The following is a 23,000-nucleotide window of genomic DNA, read 5'->3' as shown; positions in this document are numbered from 1 at the left end:
TTATTGATTAATTCATTTTATATATTTGTATAGGGTCTTCGTCATGAAGACCAACCGATCGGATCTCCTATCGTTTTAGATCCTCCACTAGAGATATGAAAATTATTGTTCATATTATATTTTATATGAAAAATCATTTACCATTTTTTCCTTTTGATGCATATAGGGAATCGACATTGATATATCATCGATAGAGGGTTATCTCCAAACACCTTCCCCAGAAGTCCAGGTTATGGGGATTTAAGAAATATCATTGATCAATATATATATAATATATTATATTTTTTTTTAATGATGTTTTGTCTCTTTTCAGGACGAGCGACTATAGTTACTTGCTGATATCCCGAGCTCGAACAAAAAGCTTATGGATATTAGTTCATAGGAGGAGGACTTCTAGGAGGATGTTTCTGAGACCGTCCACATTGAGGTTTGTCAATTATAATTAATAAATATATATAATTGACAAATATATGTCACTAAGATATTTTTATATATAATTATGCAGTCTATCGATGGAGCACGTGCTGTGGACTTGACTGTGATTAAGGATTCTCCAGCTAAACCTCCTCCCGCATACATGAAGAAGGTAACATAAATCGAATAATGTGTATGATTTTGTAGAATGAAATAATGAATTAATAGTTTTTTGTATCATGCAGTTGGTTCGTACAACACGTGGTCAGATCGTTCGGAAGGGTCCACTGGTTCGCACCTCGTATACAAATCCACTCAGAGGGAGGGTGAAACGACAACTCATAACGATTCCATCCTCTGCGTCAGAGCGTGAGGAATCTTTCCTCACATGGTATACTAGAGTTGCGGCTTCTGACACACATGATGTCTACTTCATAGGATCAAAGTTGAAGGATAGCTTTTGGAGGCTTGTTGTAGAGTTGCGCGAGTGGTTGACCAACAATGTGAGTTGTCTATACTATATAATTTGGTAAAAAGTTTGATATATTTATTAATAACTAACACGTGAACTTGTTTATACCATTGTAGCATGCAAATTCTTTTTTGGCTCTATTACGTCGGCACCAGGACGAGCACCGTGCGACTGTTTCCCAGTGTTGGATGACTGCTCACACATTCTTCAAAGGTCATATTGAGATGGTTTGGAAGAGTTGGCAGACCACATCGATTGACGAGTTTGAGTTTTCGGGGCTCTTCACGAGAATGGTTGAGGTAGCGTATACCTCGGGATTGTTGTACAAACCATGGGGGATGGTCGATCAAGTATAATATATATATATTTCTATTACATTAAATTGGTTGACGACAACGATAATTAACTAGAATTTGTCACTGTTTATAGGTTTACATCCCTATAAACTTCGACAACTCACATTGGGTCACCGGAGTTATAGATTTCCGTGAGTGGTCGATTACGGTATACGATTCAGAGGTATCATATTCGGGGAATATGGGGTCTCTTGAGCAGCGCATACGACCGTATATGACATTCATTCCTGCGTTATTAGACGCGATGAGTTTTTGGATAGCTTTTGGGAGGACTCCACGACGTGATTCCCTCGCTTTGTATCGAGCGACGGTTGTCCCTCAGTAGGGAGTGGGCTCCGGTGACTATGGCGTGTTTATGTTATGTTTTTTTGAGTGTTTGGCAATGTCACGGAGCTACGATTTTCCCTAAGAGTCGTCTACCTCTATGCGTCGACATTTAGCGTCGCAGTTGTATTATCACTGTATCGAGTAGCTCACGGATGTATATTTAGTTAACTCATTATTTATTTATCGTTCTTCATATGTTTAGATGTATATATTTATTATATGTGTATATGTGTATGATATACTTTATCTGTGGTTATATATGGATATGTATCGTATTTGAATTTATTTTTTAAATAATCTTGTTACGATAAAACAACAAAAATGTAAGTTTACTCAAATAATTACACATTTGAAACAATTAGATGAAATAAAGAAATACTGAAACAACTCATCATTTACACTAAAGTTATTACATGACATGACAATACAATTACACATTTGAAACAATAATAAAAATACATCCGTTACATAAAAAATGGAGTACAACAATGAAGAATTATGCAAGAAACAAAATTGAGTATAAGCATGTCAAGATCTCGTTCCTTTGCCTTTATTAGATAAACGCTGCGGGATGGAGCTCGGGACCGGTGCTGGGGATTTACATTGGGTTCATGTGTGCCCCGGTTCATGACAACGACTGCAAATCCTAGGTGTAACAGTTTCTCCTTGCGATGGACGTCGATTTCTGTTGGATGGATGACCTGGACGACGACTATCGAGGACGGGGGGCAATATAACTCTTTCTTCTGGTGAGTGTAACCAATCAAATTGATTTTGAAGAGGATTGACCAGTTCCTGATATATTGCACGATAGACATCGGTTCGAAAGAATAGATAAACCCATGCATTAACATTCGTGAGACTCATATGTCGTGCAACAGCAATGACATGCTTGCACGGAATACGTGAAAGCTGAAACTTTCTACACGTGCAAGACATTTCACCAAAGTCCACAATAGCCATGAATCCACCAAATCCGACAACCTGATACCGAGTAGGTGTAATCGATCGAACCTCTAGACTTGCAGACTTTGATAGACGGTTACTGATCTTCTCCTCTGCCCAAGGGGTGATAAAGTTACGACATTCATCTGTAATTTGATAAAATATCATGGACACATTTGGTAATAACCAAAACAAAAGGGAAAAAAGAACATTAGAAAAAACTTTTAATTAATAACAATTTCATACATACTTGCATGGGTTCTCCTCTCGTAAAACCATCATTGCATGATACCACGAATAAACTCCAAGAGCATTGTTATAGGTAGGCCCCGTGCATGTCTGACAAGGGCATTAAATGACTCAGCAATATTTGTGGTCATGATATTGTATTGATGTCCTGGAAAGTACGCTCAACTCCAACGCTCAAATCCGACATCCCGTAGATAAGCTCCAGCTTGAGGGTTCATCGAGTCAAGGGATTACATCATCATCCCAAATTCTGATTCTGTGTATGATTTTGCGGCTTTCCAATATGCACCCGTAACCTGTACAGTCGGAGAAAATATGAAAACTGAGTATAATCAAAATGTATGAAAATGATTAACTGTTATAAATTTAATTACTTGTTTAAACACTATACCTTTGAGTCTCGTTTATACTTTGCTCGCATGTTACACAAAAGATGATGACAACATCCATGGTGGACATCTGGAAAGACTTCAGCCATTGCCGAATAGATAGCATGATGTCGATTTGAGATTATTGTCAGCTCAAAGAGGTCATGGATGCATTCTTTAATTCTACTGAGAAACCAACACCATGTGTCGTGATCTTCTTTTTTGCCGACACCAAAACCAATAGGATATATCTGATTATTACCATCAAGAGCCACCGCAATAAATAAATGCCCCAGATATCGACCTTTAAGAAAAGCAGCGTCAATGCAAATAACAGGGCGGAGATATTCTCTGAATGCACGAACGAAACATCCTAACGCCATGAAAAAATTCTTAAATTGATGGTCATCATCCGTTTCAATAGCAGTAACAGTGCTCGGATTAATACACTGTAGATTGTAGCAATAATCTGATAAGAGCATAAATGATTCCTCCGGTGAACCCCTCAATGAATTTATAGCCCAATTTCTTGCCCGCCATGCCTGTGAGTATGAAATATCAATTTTATATCGGTCGGCGATATCTACAATTATTTCCTTAGGCCGATAAATTCAATCAATCATCACAAACTTTGATCTCATTAATTGACCTAAAGCTCGGGCCCCAGCTTGTCTATGATGTGGCATGATTTGATCAACTAAACATGTGTGGGTAGGATTCATAAAGTTGATCCCCCACACATCACCGACTGTGGACTTGGTTGCATGAATATACCACTCACAATTTTCAGCCTTGCACTTAATTTCCCACCTTTTTCTTGTCAGACTTTTTTACACCAAATTGAAATCCTTTAAGTAAGGAGAATTGCTTCACGGTGTCTTTCAATTGGACTTTTTTATAGAAAATATCACCAACCTTTACACCATTCTCCTCTCGAATCGATCTGGAACCACCTGATGATGCTGATGGCTGTGGAGGAAAATCAAAAAGCCACCTAAATGGATCAGTGGGGACATTGTCAAAAAATGGCCCAAAATAATTTCCACCACCTGAAATAGGATCTTCAAGCTGCAAACTATCCATACCCTCGGTAACTGATGTCATATACTCAGACTCTACATCTTCTAAAGGAATATCGGACATATCATTTCCATCAAAATCACCCCAATCAGGAACTATATCTTTTTCTTTATGAGCCCATGAGTTTGCAATGTACAACGGGTCATTACTGAAATCAATCAACTTTTCCAAGTCGTATTCTTTTTTGACCCCACTAATTTCTCTTCATCTTCATCTTCATCTTCATCTTCATTTTCATCTTCTTCCTTCTGCCCTTCAATTGGGGTACATGTAACAAAAATGGGAATACATTCTTGTAAGTACTGAGACATATCAATAAGACCCTAAACATCTTCATCATTTTGAATCTGTATGGGGCAGTCGAGCTCAATTTTTCTTGGCTTCATTGATAGTTGAAAGTAGTTTGTCATTGGATCAATACTGCAAGACTCCATCAAAAGCTCAATAAATCCCTCGAATGTTGTTCCATAAGGGATTTTAATCACTTGTTTGGCTCCTCCAACATATTTCATTGTGTTGTTGCCACGTTGAATCCATTCTCCCTGGTAACGAACCGATGCATAACCATCCATTTTAATTATCAATCCTGCAATGACAAGTTTTTGAAGATAATTATTCATTTATAATAAAAAAATTTATAATAACTATGTAAAACAGTCGTACAATTATTAATATAAAAAAAAAAACTCTTCATATTTTTCTAATATTTTATTTATACCTCTATAATTATTTAACAATTTATATAACACTTTCATATGTTATCTTATATCAAAATGCATCTATCTGTTTTTAACATTCCATTTAAAACGTTTTTATAATATCTATATTTTGAAATAGATATTCAAATTCTATACTTTGAAATACTTTAAAATGTCAATAATAAAAAATTTCTTCAGAAATTTGGAAAATATAAGTCGATATATCCTAAAATGGTGAAATTTAGAAAAACGGAACTGAATTTTGAATTCTAAAAGTTGAAATATCCTAGAATGACAAAAATCGAAAAATTCTTCAGAAATCTGGATAATACGAGTCGATATATCCTAAAACGATGAAACTCGAAAAAACATAAAATTTCAATTATAATGCGCCTATAATATTTAATATCAAAATGCCCCCCTAATTTTAATAACATTTTATTTGACCCCTCAATTATCTCTTTCTTTATTTAACACCCTTGTATGTTGTCTTATATCAAAGCAATACCTATTTATTCTTAACATGTTATATAAATCCTTTATATATTATAAATTATCCAAAAACCCCCATATTTATCTAAAATTACATTTAACCTCCCATATTTGTCAAACATTGCATTTAGCCCCTATATTACAACATAAAAACTAACTTAACAAATAAAATTAAGTTTTAGGCTAAGATTGGTATAAATACCTTTTTTTGATGAATAGTCTTTTTTCGAATCGAATTCAGAAATACGAACTTCTTCGGTCCGAACGAATCCCCACTAATTGATCTTGAATAAAAATGAAAGCGAGAGAGTGAGTGTTTGAGTGATATGAGAAGTGTGTGTAATAAAAGTGAGTGAGGAGGGTTTATATAGAAGAGGGGAAGGGTAATTTTGATATTTTAGAAAAAGTTATGAAACAATAAAGAAATATCAAAATGCCTTTATAATATAAAATATCCAAAAACCCCCTATATTTATCTAAAATTACATTTAACCTCCCATATTTGTTAAACATCCATTTTGCCCCTATATTACAACATAAAAACTAACTTAAGAAATAAAATTAAGTTTTAGGCTAAGATTGGTATAAATACATTTTTTTGATGAATAGTCTTTTTTCGAGTCGAATTCAAAAATACGAACTTCTTCAGTCCGAACGAATCCCCATTAATTAATCTTGAATAAAAATGAAAGTGAGAGTGAGTGTTTGAGTGATATGAGAAGTGTGTGTAATAAAAGTGAGTGATGAGAGTTTATATAGATGAGAGGAAGGGTAATTTTGACATTTTAGAAAAAGTTATGAAATAATAAAGAAATATCAAAATGCCCTTATAATGTAAAATATCAAAATACCTCCTAATTTTAATAAAATTTCATTTAACCCCTCATAGTGAGTGAGGAGGATTTATATAAATGCGGGGAAGGGTAATTTTGACATTTTAAAAAAAGTCATGGGTATTTTTGCTTAAGAATAGTGAATTTAGATATTTTTGCTTAAAATAGTAATTTTGAGCATTTTTACTTAGTGAGAGAATATTTTGACTATTTTTGATAATTTCCCATTTATTGATGTGAGTTTGAGTTTGAATTAAAATCATAATACCTTATTCACTCGAGTTATTATACTGTATCACCGCAGGATTATTGGTGAATAAATAATTCTGTTAGAAGGTTAAACAGTGATGATGATAGAAGTCTAATCAGAAATTAAAAAAAGAAAAAGCAGATCTCAGGTTGGGTTTTCAGCAAAAGCTATCCATTGGGATCCACCTGTTCTTGTAATTGGCCAATGAGAAAACGTGAATTTTCTTTAAGGACGATAGGCGTGGAAAAACTGCAATACGAACCACAACGACTTTAATTAAACGAAAGGACGATAGGTCTCTCCTTCTAGGCTTCGGCATATTTTGATTCATCTTTCTTCTTGCAGATGATATCTTCAGTTCAATCCTTCTCGTGCATGTTTTTGAGGTCAGTTGCTGCTTTTCCATTTTTTTCCCAATTTTAGAAATAAGCATATAATTAATTAGCATTTTCTAGCTTCGATTTGTTGCCCATATGCACCCAAATAATATGGAACTCTTCAGATATATTCACATGGGATTTTCATCAGCTAATAATTTATTTCATTTTTTCTGTCCAGAGAGACGTTAAACCGAGTGAATATCACCAACATGAACATAAAGGTGATCGCTCTTTGAGATTCAAAAGATTTTAACAATATAGATATAGGTGAGCTTACTGGAAGTTTATTGACCTATGAGATAAAGAGAAAGGAAATTAAACCAAAAAGGCCTTGCAGGTGGACAAAGAAGAAGAGATTCCTTAATGAATGAGGAAGATGTAAGTCTTCTTGTAAGAAAATTCAACAATTTTTTTTTTCAAGAAGCAAAGGAAATAACTTCATGAGATCAAAGTATGAAGAGGATAGTGACAATAATATCATTTACTACGAATGCCAGAAAATCAGCCACATCTGACAAGAGTATTATTAACTCATGATAGGTAAAGAGAATAAGAGGTTAAAAAAAAAGGTACTTGCGAGCACTTAGAGTGGAAGCGATAACTCAAGTAACGAAGTGAGTGGGAAAATGAAATAGCAAATTTATGCTTCATAGCCATTAGTGAAACGGTAAAAGAGGTATGTGATTCTAACTCTTAGTCATTTATTGAATTATAAGAAACATTTGACTGTCTAATGGATGAATGCAAATACATGTGTGCTAAAAACAAGTCATTAAGAAAACAATTGACATATATTAGAAATGATCATGAAAATTTTATCAATAAACATACTCAAATGAAAAACAAACTTGAATTGATAAACAAGGAAAAAATTTTAGTATCAAGTGAGTCATAAAGTCTCAAAAGTAAAAGTGATGCATTAAAGAAGAAATTGTCAAACTCAAATAAGATTTTAGAAAAATTCAAGGTAGGCACCAAAAGACAATTTTTTTGAAAAGAACAAGTTCACATAAATCCAAATCCATAGTCAATACATGAGTAACATAGATAGTAATGTAATTAAACCATAACGAAATAGCCCCTAGTCTCATGCAACATCTCGAGCTGACCTACTACCTCCACTGCTGCCCTCATACTTAATGAATCTACTTGCAAAAGCACAAGGGAACACGATGAGTGAAACACACTCAATAAGTAGGTAAGCAAATAACACAATATCATATAATATTTCCCAAGTGTCTTATATCTATCCATGTTGTGGTTTTTCATATGTTGCTCTGGTATCCCAAATGCTCAACCAACTAACTCGACCCTGTGTCTAATATCACTATTAGTGCCATCCCGATGACTCATATCTAATAATATATGTTGATGTCCCAGATGTTTGATAAAAAAACATGACATCTCTGATGTCTTCTATATGGTGTACCCTATACACGTGTTAGTCAGGCTTAGGGTTAAGGTCACACAGACTAACCCTATTATTTCATAGTCACATTGCACATAACTTAGTGACATAATCACAATGCATAGCTTGGTGATACATCACACTGCACATAACTTGTGACGAATCCATGTTACACACAACTTGGTGATAAGATTCTCATGGTACATTATCGGTGGTTTCAACTCAAAATTGCTCCGGTCTGAGCCCGTTTCGTGGTCCACGTAGTCAGACACCCCAATATTCCTTTCATGTTGTCATATGCATAGTCAAACACATACTTAATCAATTTATAAAGTATAGTCTTTGTTAAGGCCTTAACTTATATTTCCCTCTAATTCCTCTTTTTAAGGGTATATTAGTCATTTCTATATTCATATAAAGTATTATTAACTTACTCACGTTCTTCCTCATTTCCCCTAACTATACACGAGAGTGTGTCCATCATGCACGAGGGTGTACTCTCCCCTAACACAAGGTCATGCATGACTTATACACAGGTACATTAATTAAGGTATGATACATGGTCATGTGTCTCATTTTACACGAGCGTGAATCCATCCCCAATTTAACACACCTATAGCATTAACCTATATAGGGAAAATTTCCCCCAAAAGCACACAACCGTATGTCGAGTGAACTTAGGCGTATGAGGTAAGAAAAAAATTCTAGAAAACGACTCCACCAGAATCACCATTTTTAAGCCACTACTGTACTATGTACTTAAATCAATCCATTCCAGTAAACTTCTAAACACCTTAACATGCCTTATTGCGATCTCAAATCATCATATTGGTATCAATTAACAACTTATGGGTTTTGTTTCATGCAATCAATAGTCACACTTACTCTAAACAATATTTCACAATTACAGCTCATCAAACCTTAATTTAATCCACTTATTCACCATCCAAAACAATAGTCAAATTACCGTAACTAATGATCAAGATGCAATAATCTATGTACATAGAAATCAATACTTATCAATGTCTAAAACTTCATAGACATATACATTAATAGAATAAGAATTCATCACTCATAATTCATAGATATGAAATAACTAGATGTACAAGTATTTTTTATCCCTAATTTGTCCACCACCACCACCACCACCATCCAAAGAACATCAAACTCAATCAAACAAGAACCGAAATTAAAAGGTCACATTACTTACCTTTCTTCTAAAGTTTGAATGCAAAACCTTCATGTGGCAAGGTAAATTCCTATGATTCTCATGCGTTTCTCAACTCCTAAAAGCTTTTACAAACATCTCAAACCCTCTACTTTTGATAAGTCTTGTGAAACATGTCCAACCAAACACGTTTGGACTTTTTTTATTTTCACTAAAATTAATGACACACAGGTGTGCACTGTTCATGCACAGGTGTGTGTTCTATTATTCAATAATGACAGTTTTTGAAAACATCGTGAAACTGCTCCTTATTTAAAATTCAAACGCACTAACTATACATAGACATGTGCACCACTATACATGAGTGTGCATACCTCTTAGACTTAGCCAAATTTTACAAATCACATAAAAAAAGACTATTTTACCCCTTGCCATAATATACATGGATGTGTGGCCTACCCACATGGTCATGTATCTCAATTTCTACAAACACTTAATCAAATAAACATAAATGGATGCAAACAAAGTGAAAAGACTAGAATATTCTTGGTCATACATGTGAGTGTTACAATCCCTAATCCCAATGTTACATTGATTAAGGGCACAAATAAAAATAATGAAATTATCATAGTATTAAACAATTCCATTGAAAGGTAATGATCAGTTCCTAGTGTCGAAGCTATCAACTCATGGCTTAATGCAATATATGGGTGCATGTTGTAGACTTATCCATCGAACTAACCCAATTAAGGATTTCCATATAGATGGTTACTTCAATGTCTATGGAATAAATCTTTTAACTCATTTGTGTATGTGATCTTTTGACTTAAGGTTGCTACATCATCTTGTACAAGGACCGTTATGGTTTGATGTCACCTGACATACCACCATAAAAGGGATAACCATAAAGGTGATAGTTGATCATATCGAGATCTATATAGAGACTATGATAAATTGATAAAGGATACTTTGTTCCTGAGTATAGAAAAAAATATCTTTTATGAGAATACTAAAAGACATCGATGATGACTTGTATTTGTGACCATAATGGGATTGGGTTGTAGTCTGATCAAAATTGTTCAATCATTAATAGATATTAATTAATATTAAGGACTTACAGAGATATGCAGGTATCTGCGTCTTAGCCTTGAGAGATATCCATTAATAAAAGGATCACATTGTATACAACCGTAAAGTTGACAAGACTTTAAAGTTGTTTACTAACACTCTGTTGATTAGGTAGTCGTGATATCTTGCTAAAGGCCAATCTTGGTTTATATTTGGATTCAATCTAAATTTAAATATTGTTAGTTCAATAGAGAGTTTATGAGTTGCACACATATAAAAAATTATTTTGGACTAGGAGGCATAAGATTATTCAAGATGGATATGGTCTAGACACTAAATTGAGTGTTTTGAATCTTGGGAGGTCTTAGGGACCAAAGCATAATGATCCTAAAGTTTATAGGTTATGGTGAAATTGTGATTAAATTGGGCTTGTTATTTTGGATTGAAAAACCTAGTTGGCCTTTTTACTAAGAGCATGAACGACCATTCCTCTTACAAGAACACCTATTCACACTGATTCAAATTTAAATATTTTATCCAAATCTTATCCATTCATGGAATGCAATATTAGAGACCATTCCTCTTGTTATTTTGAATGATTGTCCATGGCATGTCTATAAAAGGAAACGTGTTATCGTTTTTTTACCTTTTTCACACATTTTTACCAAAATACAAAGGTGAACTCACATCACCCATAAACTCATGCTCGTTTGCATAACCTAGTAGTCCACTATGAATATTTTCTAGCCTCTATTCCATTCAAGTTTCATGTGGATACCTAAGTTCCTCCCTGCCTCTGGTTGAAGAGTGTATTTCTTTTCATGAAAAGATTGGTGGAGCTTACAAACGCATGTATGATATTCTTAAACACCCTATGGTTAAGAATACATGTTCATGTGAGATGTTATCTAGAATGGGATCCAAGTTTAGACCACTTTTGTGTTGTCTAAAAATTATAAAATGTTCCTTTCATTGCTCTTGTCGGATTTTGGCTATTAGAGTGCTCCTAACAAGAAGTGCATTAAACAAAGAAGACCTATATTACAATCAAGAAAACCTTTTTGTAAAATCATATAGGCCATTAAAGAATCCCCATTCATTGCACTTGAAATGCAAACAATTTGCCTTTATCGGACATACAATTAGAAAATGTCTAATTAGGAATGACAAACCATTCCAATAAGAAAGGTTTTGGCTCCTAAATAGACACTAAAGGCCAACCCAAGTGGACCCAAACCATTTAGGTACCAAACAAAAAATTGAAATTCTTTTGTAGGCATGTCTTGTAGCGAAAGGAGCAAAAATTATCAAATTAATAACTTCATAAGACATAAAACCGAGAACTAGAGATTGTTCACATCATTAAATATCAAGGATAGAAGGAAAATTTGTGTTGGTGACAACTCCAAAATAAACAAGATTTAAGCATTGGATCAATTTGAATAAGTTTTCATTAAAAAAAAGAGTTTGGGATAATTAACCTTTCTCAAGTAAGTGCCTAATGTTCCCAATTTAAGAACCATGCACTCTTAATTGAAATATGTATTAGTTGATTGTATAAATGTGTTTGAATGATTTTAATATGGTACCTATGTTGCATTAGATAATTGCTTGAATTGTTGGTGTTTATGAAATTGTTTGTATGCACATTGATACATATAATCTAATGCATAATGCAAATCCAAGCCAAATCAATCCAAACTTAGTGCTTGAAATAAGTTAATACTTGGTTGACATAAAATTCCTTAAGAAGGATCAAGATATCAAATGTTTGTATCTTGTGGTGTTTTAATTCATTGCATAAAATCATTGTTTCTAACTATTTTCAGTTAGTAAAAATTTTCATTTTTAAAGGATGTGTAAAATTGACAATAAATGAAAACTCGTTCATATATTCAATGAATATGTTTAATGAATATATACAAAATTATGGTCATGACAATAAAAAGAAAGCAACTATAATTATAATTACAAATTATACTAATCCTTGAGAACGAGGTCCTTAACCATATAAATGTATCAACTTAGTTGTTTTCCTAGACCTTAGGAAATCTTTAAAAGGAATGTGATCAATGATTTTAATGAAATATAATCAATGCTTATAATGGAATGCAAAGACTTATAATAGCCTCCTTCAAGTCTTGATGTGATGATTACACATCATAGCTTGCACAAACCTTTATTTGGATAGTCCAATATGCCTCCCTTAAGTTATGATAGGTCAAGCTTTTTTAAACCAATAATTTGAAAAGTCTTTTGAAATTAAGTAGTATTAATAGCTTTGGCAAACATATCTACTAACTGTTGTTTAGGTGGAACAAATCTAAATTGAAGGAATTTGGCTTAATGTTGAATACAAACATAACAACATTCATGAAACACAAAATTGGAATCGATATGCATTACAGCTTTATTATCACAAAAAAGATTGACTGGTGTTAGAATAGTCACAATCATGTCCTTAAGGAGATTCGCTAACTAAACTGTTTCTTTAGTTACTTTTGCCATTGCTTGATATTTAGCTTCAACGGATAAGAGGGACATAATGGGTTGTTTCTTTGATCGCCAAGTAATATAGAATTGACTAAGAAAGTTAATGAATCCAATGATAAATCATCGGGTAGTGCGACAAGCACTCCAATCGATATCACAGTAAGCTTAGAGATGAAGCTTATTTTGCATGGAGTAAAAGATGCCTCTGTCAAATGTGTTCCTAATATAGACAACAACTTTTTTGGCTATTTCCATGTGTGGTTCCCACAGTGTCTAAAGAAATTGACTAAATAAGTGCATACTATAAGTGATGTCTGGCTTAGTTAATGTAAGATAAGTCAGTTGACCAACTAATCAATGATACATGGTGGCATCATGTAAAATCTCTCTATTATCTATAACTAGTCAATGTTATTGAGAGATAAGCGAGGAAATAACTTTAGGACTTCCAATTCTAGCTTTCTTGACCATGTCGTATATATATATTTTCATTTGTTGATATTGATTTCATCATAATTTCATCATATCTCAAGACCAAGAAAATAGTGTAATGGCCCCAAGTCCTTGATATTGAAGCAAGTTTGAAGGTAGCTTTTGAAAGCTCCACAACTAGTTAGATTGCATCTTGCAACAATTATATCATCAACATATACAAGTACAAGGAGTTCTTCATATCCATTATTTATAAAGAATAGTGAATTATCAAAAAAACTTTGGGAAAAACCATAAGTGAGAAAGGCTTATGATAACTTTCCAAACTATTATTGCGAAGCTTGTTTCAAACCATAGAGAGATTTTTTCAACTTGCAAACAACACTGTCTTCAACTGGTCCAAGACTTTGAGGAACTTTCACAAACACCTCCTATAAGTTACGCTTAAGAAAAACATTATCTATATTGAGTTGGTGAAGTTCCTAGCCCTTGATTGTTACAACAACTAGAATGCCTTTTACTATTGCAAATTGAGCAAATATGGCAAATGTCTTATTGTAATCTAGCCCTTTAACTTGATTATAGTCTTTCGCAACAAGTTGGGCTTTATAACGCTCCATGGACTTGTCTTGTTGATATTTAATTTTGTACACCTATCAACTACCAATTGTTTTTTTTTTTTCCTTTGGGCAATTGAACTAATTTCCATATATCATTATTATGAAATGCTTGCAACTCCTTTCGCATGGCTTTTTACTAATTGGTGTCATGTACAACTTCCTCAAAACTATTTGGTTTGATCAACAAGTTTTCTGTCAAAGTGTTAATGTGACAAAAAGAATGGTTAATGGAATATTTACCATTATGACTAGATGTTGGATTATTGGAGGAGAAGGCATGAGAGCTTGATATACTTATTACATAATCCTCTAGTTTTTTTGGTAATTTTCTTTCTTAAATATGTCTATTTCTTTCTCGATTGGGAACACTATCAACATGATTACCAATATCAATGACATCTTCTGGGTTGTTATTTGATTCAATAATTGTGTTTGTGTTTTTTTCTTTAGCAATGTAAGCATTATAATCCTCAATTCCATCTATTTTCTTTTGAAAGGAAAAATATTCAATAATCAATTATAGGTAAAACATTTCGTGGATTTTGGTGGCTTTTCTTTTTCTTCCTGAAATAGAAAAACTCCTTTATAGAAAATGACATCCTTGGACTTAACTATCTTTCTAGTTTCGATGCTAAGCAATCTGTAACATGTCTTCCCCAGAATATAGTCAAGTAAAATGCATTTTCTAGCCTATGTAGCAAACTTATCTAAAGGCTTTGGTTTGATGTATGCATAACATAAACAACCTATGACTCGTAAATGGCTATAGTGAGGTTTTCATTGAACAACATTTCATGAGAAGACTTGTCATTTAATTTCAATGTGGGAATGATGTTAATTATATGTACAACAACCAAGACACATTCCCCTCAAAGTTTTATTGGTAAATTTGATTGAAATCTAATTGTTCGAGCAACCTCTAACAAATGTCTATGCTTCTTTTCAACGACACTATTTTGTTATGATGTATAGTGGTAAAATGTTTGATAAGTTATCCTTTATTTGAGAAGAAAAGATCTAAACTCTTTAGAGTAAAACTTTGTAGCATTATTAGGTCAAATCTCCTTAAAATTTTTGTTGAATTGAACTTCAATCAATTTTAAAAAATGCTCAAATATTGGTGTCTCTGATCTTGTTTTCATTAGATAGATCCAAGTTCCTTGTGAATGATTGTCAACAATTGTAAAGAAATAAGAGGCTTCCAATATATGTTAAGGTTGCATGAGGTCCCCATGTATCCAAATGAACCAAATCAAAATTTGCTTTGGATTTATTATTACTCAAAGTAAACATTTTTCTTATTTGTTTGTGTAATACCCTCAGATATGTTTTAGGGGCATTTATGTTTTTTGACCCTACTTTGATGCATTGTATATATAGATATATATTTTCGAATGTATGTATATATATAATACATAAAACAAAACAAAAAGAAGAAGAAAAGAAGAAAACTACAAAAAGACATATATATAATAAGCAAAAAATGTATGTACATATATTAAGAGCTAAAAGACAAACCAAAAGGCATTTTTCATCTTCTTTTCCCATCTTTTCCAGAAAGCTCGGCCTTTTTCATGCTTCTTTTTTGTTTTTAAAGAAAAAAGGGATGATTTGAAAGGTTTTGAAAGACAAAGTAAAGAAAGAAAAGAAAAGAAGAGAAAAGGAAACACTTTTGGAAGTCTTGGTAACTAAAAAATCTCTTTCTTTTCCCTTTACCTATGTTTATATATATTGTAGTATGTTATATGAATATGTTAGTGTGTTTTGGTATTGATTTAAGGTGGTTCTTGATGAGAAAACAAGTAAGGCAAAGAGAAGGGAGCAAGCTTGGTAAGTGTTAGCTTGAAACAATGTAAGTAGAATCATTCTTGGTATGTTTCATGTTTTATGTCTTTGGTTTCTTTGCTTTATATTATAAATAATGATTTTGAAGTTGAGAAATGTTGTTTTGTCATTTGGGATATCTATGTGCGTGATTTTGTTTATGGTAGAGAGTTAAAAACTATTTACAGTTTTGCCACTAAATTCGTCTCACATTTTGATTGTTTTATCTAATGAATCATGAGTGTTGTTATAGCTCTTTGGAAAACTATTTGAATCCTTTTTTCAATGATATATAGTTTGTATAATTTAGAGACTGTTTGGATTATTAAATTGTTTGAACAAAAAGACAGCCCTACTAAATAAATAGTAATTATAGTTTTTGGAGAAAACACACTTTGATTGTCTTATCTGATGAATCATGAGTAATGTTATAGCTCATTGGAAAGCTCTTTGAATCTTCTTTTCAATGATATATAATTTGTATGATTTGAGGACCGTTTGGACTGCTAAATTATTTGAACAAAAAGACTACCCTACCAAATAAATAGTAGTTATAGTTTTTGGAGAAAGCTCATTTTGACTATCTTATCTAATGAATCATGTGTGCTGTTATAGCTCGTTGGAGAGCTCTTTGAATCCTTTTTTCAATGATATATAGTTTGTATGTTTTGGAGACCGTTTGGACAGTTAAATTGCTTGAACAAAAAGATTGTCATACCAAATGAATAGTGATTACAATTTTTGGCAAGAAAGGAGGAAAAATAAAAGAAGAAAAGAAAATGAAAGGAAAGAAAAAAAAGAAAGAAAATTTGGGGCTCAGGAGTTAGGGGTTATCCCAAGAGTATGGTCTGGTGGGTTATGAATATGCAATAGTATCCCACATGCCTAAAGAGAAAGCAAGGATCCAAACATGAGTTTCAGTTTTAGATGGAAGCAAGATCAATAAGAGATAATACATGCATGCTACGAATTATGAGAGGGTACTTTACACTACACCATTCGCAGTAAGGCATGTCGGCAGTAGGATAAGTCTGTAGTAAAACATAGATCCACAGTAGGGTCCGCTTGTGGTAGAGCACAGTTCAAATTCTGAGATGGTGTAGTGAGAGAAAGAAAAAGAGATTAAACCTAAAGAAGTGTCGAATCCCTGTAGTAAACTTCCAAAAAGTATTAAATGGACACTAGATGGGACAAAATGTGACCCAACTACTAAAAAATGAGCTAGATTATTCCCTTAAAGGGCGATAGTTTATTTCTTTCTTTCCCTTTATTGGGTATTCTTATCCCTCACTTTTTTCCCTTTCATGATTGCAAATATAAGTGATCAGGGTAGTTGTAAGGCAAGGTTGGGTCAGCGAGGATACATCCGGGCTGGAGTATGTTATTTATGGTTTATGTTACATGCGTATGATATTGTTGCTTTATTCAGATATAGTTTTCTGATAGTTACATAGTTGTATGTCATGATTATTTCATGATCTTAGATGTTTTCAGATGAGTTTTCATATATGATATATACATCTTTTGTTTGCTTTTGAATTTTCAGAATAATTTTTGAACGCTTTTAATGATGTGTTCATTTTAAAGTTTTTCAAAATAGACACTTCAGATATTAATTTGTAACATTTCTCTTTTAAAGGGTAGTACTTTTGGGGAGGGATGTTATAGTTTGGCTCTATGACAGGCATCACAAGGCTTTTGTTTCATGATATCCCAACGTTGAAAATTGATTTTAATCTTTGGAAAGGAACATGACTGAGTCTTTGGTGTAAAATCTCTAGATCATTCTTTACCTTCATTGTGTTGGCTTAAAAAAGTCATTTCATTTTAAGGTAATATAGGCCCCCATGCATCTCACCCACTCTAATTATTCTCTTATTGATTTGGTCTTGCAAGATGCAGTTGTTAATCTACAAAATTATCCTGCAATTTGAATCTCGAACTAATTTGTGAATGGATATTAAGTTGCAATGAAAATGTGATATGAGCAAAACACCTTTTAAGCAAATATCCTTGCTTATCTTTATGGACCGAACTACTTCAACAACAACCTTTTCTCCATTTGGTAAGGTTACTTTGGTTCCCTTTAAGACTTTTTGTTTGTTTTTCAGTAGTGCATCATTTGAAACAATATGATTAGATGAATTATCCAAAATCTAGTCATTTTTCTTAAGAAATAGTTTGGAAGCATTACCAACAAAATAAATGCTAGACATCATTTGTTCATCTTCTCAGAGCAAAGCCAATAATCAGTCATACTATTTCTGAGTAAGATCTTTTAATGTTTGTTGTAGTTGTTTTGATCCATCTTTTTGGCTCATTGTATGAACTGTTGCTGCATTTTCCATTGACTTGGATTTCTTCTACCTATTTTGTTGGTTGGAATTAGTTTTAACCCTAATCTGATATCATATAAAATTGATAATAGATGAAAAACTCATTCATATATTCAACAAATATGTACAATGAATATATACAAAATTGTGGTCATGATAATACAAGAAAAGTAACTATAATTGTACTTATAGATTATACTGATCCCACAAAATAAGGTCCTTAAGCATATAAATGTATCAGCTTAGTTGTTTTCCTTGACCTTAGGAAATTTGTAAAGGGAATGTGATCAATGCTTGTAATGAAATGTGATCAATGCTTATAATGGAACATGAAGATTTGTAACAAGATGTACGACCCTGAATTTAATAGTCACGACTATACATGCCTCTCATTCAACTAGATTAAGTCACTTGTTAGCTAGTTTGAACATTGTCATGGTCATATATGAGTTATATACACCTATACATGTATATTAAAAAATTTTCAAAAACATTGATGTAGACCACACAAGTGTCGGTGTACATCCATGCATAGTTGAGTTTTTTTTTTTTAAATTCGACACCATGTACAGTCGTGACTAAATGTTTCACCTGTGCATATTTCTTTTTCATGCATTTTCAATTTTTTTCTCTATGCACTTTTATGCTTTGAGGAACATTTCTATCTTACTTTGTATTTGATTTGAATAATTCTTTTGAACTAGCCTTTTGTTGATGAAAATGACTCCGATGTTTGAAATAAATTTTTTGAATTGCTTCGTTGGCTATGAAATGAAATGGATATTGATATTTTGTTGTTATGTTGGATAATGCAATTGTGTTGATTGGATAGATTTTTTAAGGAAATGGAAGTTCTTTGAATTGCTATGGATATGGTGTGTTAAATTTGACTTCTTGTTTTAATTTGTATCACAATTCCTCCCTTATTTGACTTATGACAAAAGGGGCATAAATATGTCAAAATACAAATGGATATACGGATAGATAATATGCGTTTTGTTAATGCTAAAATGATAGAAATCATAATGCAAATGCAAATGAATATTGTTGATGTTGAAATATCTATAAAAGTTGGGAAATCATTGTAGAAAATGGAGATGGTTCAAAAGCTTGGGCTATCGAACTGCATATTTAAGGCAACATTGGATAATAGGTGTTATAGGTGGAGTTGCTCTTGGAGGGCAGATTTTCCTAACATTGTTTGTGGATTGCAAGTGTCTGTAGAGTGTGAAAGGTTCCAAATCTTGGAGGTCTATTTTGCTAGCTTCTATTGGTTAGATGGAAAAGTCATTAGACAAAACAAATCATTATAAGAAAAATAATTGACATGTATTAAAAATGATCATGAAAATCTCATCAATGAACATACTAAAATAAAAAATGAACTTGAATTGATAAAAAATGAAAAGATTTTAGTATCAAATGAGTTACAAAGTCTTAAAAATAAAAATGATGCATTAAAAATGAAATTGTCTAACTCAAATGAGAATTTAGAAAAATTCAAGATGGACACCAAAAGACTAGATGCAACACTTGCATTTCAAGTAAGTGTATTAAACAAAGAAGGTATAGGTTACAATAAAGGGAACCCTTTTATAAAATCATATGGATCATTAAAGAATTTTCATTCATTGCACTTAAAATTCAAACATTGTGCTTTTATTATACATACAAATAGAAAACATCCAATTAAGAATGACAAACCATTCAAGATAAGAAAGGTTTGGAATTTTAAAGGACACTAAAGGTTAACCCAAGTAGACCCAAATTTATTTGGGTACTAAAGAAATATTAAATTTCTTTTGTAGGTATGTCTTATAGCAAAAGGAGTAAAAATTATCAAACCATTCATTGCTTAAGACATATAACTGAGAATAGGAGATTGTTCACCTCATTAAATATCAAGGATGAAAGAAAAATTCATGTCGGTTGCAACTCCAAAATGAAGAAGATTTAAGCATTAAATCAAATCAAATAATTCTTCATTCAACAAAAGAGTTTGGGATAATCAACCTATCTCAATGAAGTGCCTAATGTTTCTCAAATTAAGAAGCATGTGCTTTTGATTGAAATATGAATTGATTAATTTTATAAATGTGTTTATGAAATTCAAAATGGTAAATTTGTTGCATTAGATAATTGTTTGATTGTTGGTGTTTATGAAAATGTTTATATGCACACTGATACATATAATCTAATGCATAGCGCAAATCCGAACCAAATCAATTTGAACTTGTGTTTGAAATTGATTGAAAGTTGGTATACATAAAATTTCCTAAGGAAAGATGAAGATGTCAAAGGTTTGTATCCAAATTTTGGAGGTCTATGTCGCTCCTGTTGGTGGTTGGTGCGGTGCTGCCTTAGGTTAGTTTTATCCTCCTTGAACATGTGGGTTTTGGAAGTGGCTGGACGGTTTTGTCTAATTGTGGTGTTGCAATGATTAAAATAACTGTTAGATCTATATTGCTGCATTGATTAAAATATAATGGTGCATGACGTGTGACGCATATAAATCTATAGAATGAGTTGTGTGTTATTCTTGGTAGCAAGCTTTGTTCTGGAGTCGAAATTACCGGTTTTGTTTATGTTCCTGTTGGGTTTGGTTGGTAAGGTGGAGGATGCCTAGGTGGATTTAATGTTATATATGGCTGGTCTTGGAGAAGGCTACTTATGAGAAGCTAGGAAGTGTTTTCTCATAATGACTGCTGCCTTGGTATGCCGTGCATGGATATCTTCTCTGTCTTGCCTTGATCGCCATATCCCGTTAAGGTACTTTGTCCTCGCCTGGTTCCGCCTTGGAGGCTGGTTCGGTTTGGAATTATCGGAACACATGAACTTAGCTTTTATATATGTAATGTTAGCTGCTGGATTAATTGTTAGGCAGCATGATTCTCAGTCCTTGTGTTTGTTTAATATAATACAAGGGTGAGACTGTACATGTTTTCGCTTCCTTGAACTCTCTCTTGCCATAAAATCAGATAGAAATACTAGAAGTTCTTGGGTCCTATTTTTAAGGTTTATTTCAATTAGAAGACTCAAGATGTATCTTTTTGTAGATGCCAGGGTGGTTTTGGATAGACCTTTGTTTTTTTTTTTTGTTTTTTTTGTTATTTTGTTTAATGTACATACCTAATTACAAAAAAAAAAAAAAAAATCAGAATTAAAGAGATCTGAAGGAGAAGAAGTGTTTCTGGATGATAATGTTGGAAGGGTTGAGCTCATCTATGTAACCTATCACTCAGAAACACTCTATAAAATCAGTTTTAGGCTAGTGAGAGGTCGAAACCCTAAATGAAAAAACCCACTTAGATCTTCAGTAAGCCCAAGAAAATTGCAACTTATCATAATAAAACACAGTGGACCTCAATAGAAAACAAAAACTTAACAAATATTTGTTCAATAACAGAACTCCTATTAATCTACACAGCAAGGCTTAATTATAACCGATAACGGCCTTGAACAGAAGAACAGGTCTACTGAGTCTAATCTTGAACTTGAAACCCCCAGTAGCTTGATCTCGTTCCCTGAAAAACTCTACTTTGAACCTGCTTTGGAGGCCCTTTGTCCTAAAAAATCTGCGCCAACCAGCTGAAAGCACGGGCTTTGGATAACGTCCACGCCGGATGACCAAGCGAAAGCACCATTCGTTCGCTTCTTCATCTTCTACGTAGAGATTTTGAGCATTCTCGCTGGGAGGGAAAGGAGGGAGAAAGTTTAGACTTCTAGTTTGCATCGAGAATCTATCCGTAATGTCTGTGTTACTCAGCGTTTTTGACGATAGCAGCACCATTGTTAGTAAACTTCAAGAGTTGTATGCATGATAGGCAGCTTCCGACAGTTTTTATAGGGCAAAGCAAACTGTCAACTTAGGCATTCCCAGCTGCAATTAAACCGTTCAGGACCCACCACACAAACAAATATTGAAGGATTGTCACTGCACCAATATGCGATATAAAATGAATCAGGCTTATCTAGACTACACTCTTCAAATGTCTAAAATAACATAAACCATAATTTTAACTGTATTGTATTAAAAAATTAATAATAAACAACAATGGTAAAAAAAATTTAGCTTTATGGAATGTAAAGCAATTAACAATAAATAATAATTACAAAAAAAATTATAATATTATGGGATATAAAACAACAGCTTTAATAATGATTGTAATAGATCAGAATTTTAATTATGGTTTAATTAGATATGAAATATTATGATATATAAGAAGTATGATATTTTATGAATCCAAAAAATTTTGTTTATTTTTTAAACTAAACTAAATTTGAGTTTAAAGGTATTCAGTTCAATTATTCTTGATTTTGTTCGGTTTGCGCCTACCCTAAAAGCAATTTTTTAAACAAATTTAAAATAAGAACTTTTGAGTTTAATTCATTTTGTGCCTATCCTTACAGCAATGGAGAAAATGACACCATTCTATCACGAATGAATTACGAAAACAAAAGGCCCATTCTTGTTCAGCCATTTGTTGAAAATCTTGTCTTAATCAAAATAGTGATTGGAATTTTGAAACACAATTAAAGCTAATGTACAAAGAAGAAAGTCTTGTTTTTCTCCCGTGGGCCCTTTTGTTTTCCTTATTGGAGACCTTAACAGAAATTAACTTTTAAAGACAAAGACTGTTTTTTTTTTTTGTATGTTCGTTGAAGGCAGCTCCCTGCTTAATTTGGGAGTATATTTCAAACCCCGTACAACTTGGCAAATTTAGTGCCTTTGAAAAGTTTCAACCACCCCTCAACTTAAAATATCCTTTGTGGATGGATATGAATTA

The 23,000-nt window shown here is 32.9% G+C and overlaps 1 long non-coding RNA gene across 1 annotated transcript; it reads left to right on the top strand.

Annotated features, from left to right (window-relative positions):
• The first annotated feature begins 6,615 nt into the window (after nt 1-6,615).
• Nucleotides 6,616-21,268, top strand: LOC123192924. Its single transcript, XR_006496971.1, has 2 exons — nt 6,616-6,870; nt 20,022-21,268. It is a non-coding gene; the product is annotated as an uncharacterized LOC123192924 (long non-coding RNA).
• The last annotated feature ends 1,732 nt before the right edge of the window (nt 21,269-23,000 follow it).

Source organism: Mangifera indica, chromosome 12 (assembly GCF_011075055.1).
Source record: "Mangifera indica cultivar Alphonso chromosome 12, CATAS_Mindica_2.1, whole genome shotgun sequence".
Lineage (NCBI taxonomy): Eukaryota > Viridiplantae > Streptophyta > Magnoliopsida > Sapindales > Anacardiaceae > Mangifera > Mangifera indica.
The sequence above is the reverse complement of the archived record's forward strand: the minus strand, read 5'-3'. Positions and strand labels throughout refer to the sequence as shown.